Consider the following 1,925-nt stretch of genomic DNA (forward strand, 5'->3'; position numbering starts at 1 on the left):
CATTCATAGAAGTTTATGTTAAGTATATTACAAGTTTTATTTCTCTTAATTCTTAAGATAACATTTGCTATAATGCTAATGTTATTAGTATTTTAGTGTTGGGAGAAATTATAATTAAAGGCACTAAGTGCATGGCCCAAAGACACACAGTGAGGAAGGAAACGAGTCAAAGTTTCCAAAAATCTTTCAGCAATACACAAAGGGTAGGTAAATTCTTTCCATTCTCTTACACTCTCAATTCAATATTCATATTGTCCAAGAAATTATAGCATAGCAAATATTGTCCATGGTGATTGTTTTCTATCACATTTTGTCTCCAACAGAGACTATGTTGGTGACATTGGGTTATCATGCATAGAGCTGAGCTTCTAAATTGAGGTCCAAAGAGAGACAAATTTCTTCTGTCCTACAGTTCCAGTTTCCTTTTTTAAAAAGTACCAAAACTTTTAAATATCATCACTTACTGTCTTTTAAGAATCCAAAAATGAAATAAATTCACACTTAATCAATCCAAAATGCTTTAAAAGTAGGAGATAATAAAACAGGCCTCCATGAAGTAAATTTTCTTCTACTTTTAAAATTATTCTGAAAGCCTTGTATTGGCTAGTCACATCTGTAATCCTATCTACTCAGGATAGCTACTCAGGAACCTGGGATTTGTGGATAACAATTGGAAGTCAATCAGGGTCAAAAAAAAAAATTCATGAAATTATTTTTCAGACTTTTTAATGAACTAGCAAAGACCCAGGAAAGAAGATGTAGCTCATATAGTACCTCACCAACCTAGAGAGGAAAGGCCTAGCAAGACCTTTAAGCCCTGATTTCAAACTCTGAGCATACCAACACACATACATGCACATGCGTTCACGCGCACACATTTTTTCCCTTCCCCTCCCCAAATTAGAGAAGCGTACATAAAAGAGGCAGATGCACCAACTTCAAATACAGAGAAAACAAGGGTTATTGAGTGGGGGAGGAATATACAAAGAAACAAAAATTCACATCGCACATTATAAGTACGTTAGAAACAATAGCAAGAAACAAAGAACTACTTGTTTCCCTATCGTGGGGTTCAATTCCCTTAACGTTATCATATCTGTTCATATGCACATAGCTTTTGACCTTGTCTGCTTACCCCAGACATATATTCGTTATTGAAAATAAGGGAAACCATGGGACCTGTTTCTTTAGACTTGGCTTACTTCACTTAATAAATTTTTTTCCAAGTCTTTCCATTTCCTAACAAATGGGGCAATGTCATTCTTTCTGATGGAGGCATATAATTCCTTTGTGTATATACACCACATTTTCTTGATCCATTCATGTAGTGGGGACAGCTGGTTGGTTCCATATCTTAGCTATGGTAAAAAATGCTGCAATAAACATAGTTTTGCTGGTAGTTTTAGTATGGTCTTGTTTGTGATCATTTAGATAAATCCCCAAAAGTGGGACTGCTGGGTCAAAGGGGAGCTTTATGTGGAATCTTTTGAGGAACCTCCATAATGTCTTCCAAAGTGGTTGAACAAGTTTACACTCCCACCAAGAATGTTGTATGGTTCCCTTGTGGCCACATCCCCTCCAGCATCTGTTGTAAAAATATGGAACGCCCCACGAATTTGCATATCGTCCTTGCACAGGTGCCATGCTAAACTTCTCTGTATCGTTCCAATGTTAGTGTATGTGTGGCTGAATTGAGCACAGAATATTTTTTATATCAGAAGTGCAATTGTGGGGGCTGAGAAGGTGGCTCAGTGGTAGAGCGCTTGCCTTACATGCATGAGGCCCTGGGTTCGATTCCTCAGCACCACATAAGCAAAAAGAAAAAAGCTGGAAGTGGTGCTGTGGCTCAAGTGGTAGAGCATTAGCCTTGAGCTGAAGAGCTGAGGGACAGCGCCCAAGCCCAGAGTTGAGGCCCCAAGAATGGA

The 1,925-nt window shown here is 38.2% G+C and overlaps 1 non-coding gene across 1 annotated transcript; it reads right to left on the reverse strand.

The window, feature by feature from the left end:
• Positions 1-1,592: 1,592 nt before the first annotated feature.
• Positions 1,593-1,699, reverse strand: LOC138818377 (U6 spliceosomal RNA). The gene has a single exon (XR_011369085.1). It is a non-coding gene; the product is annotated as a U6 spliceosomal RNA (small nuclear RNA).
• Between the last annotated feature and the right edge of the window lie 226 nt (positions 1,700-1,925).

The sequence above is a fragment of the Dipodomys merriami genome, unplaced genomic scaffold (assembly GCF_024711535.1).
Source record: "Dipodomys merriami isolate MVZ:Mamm:240054 unplaced genomic scaffold, mDipMer1.0.p SCAF_748, whole genome shotgun sequence".
Lineage (NCBI taxonomy): Eukaryota > Metazoa > Chordata > Mammalia > Rodentia > Heteromyidae > Dipodomys > Dipodomys merriami.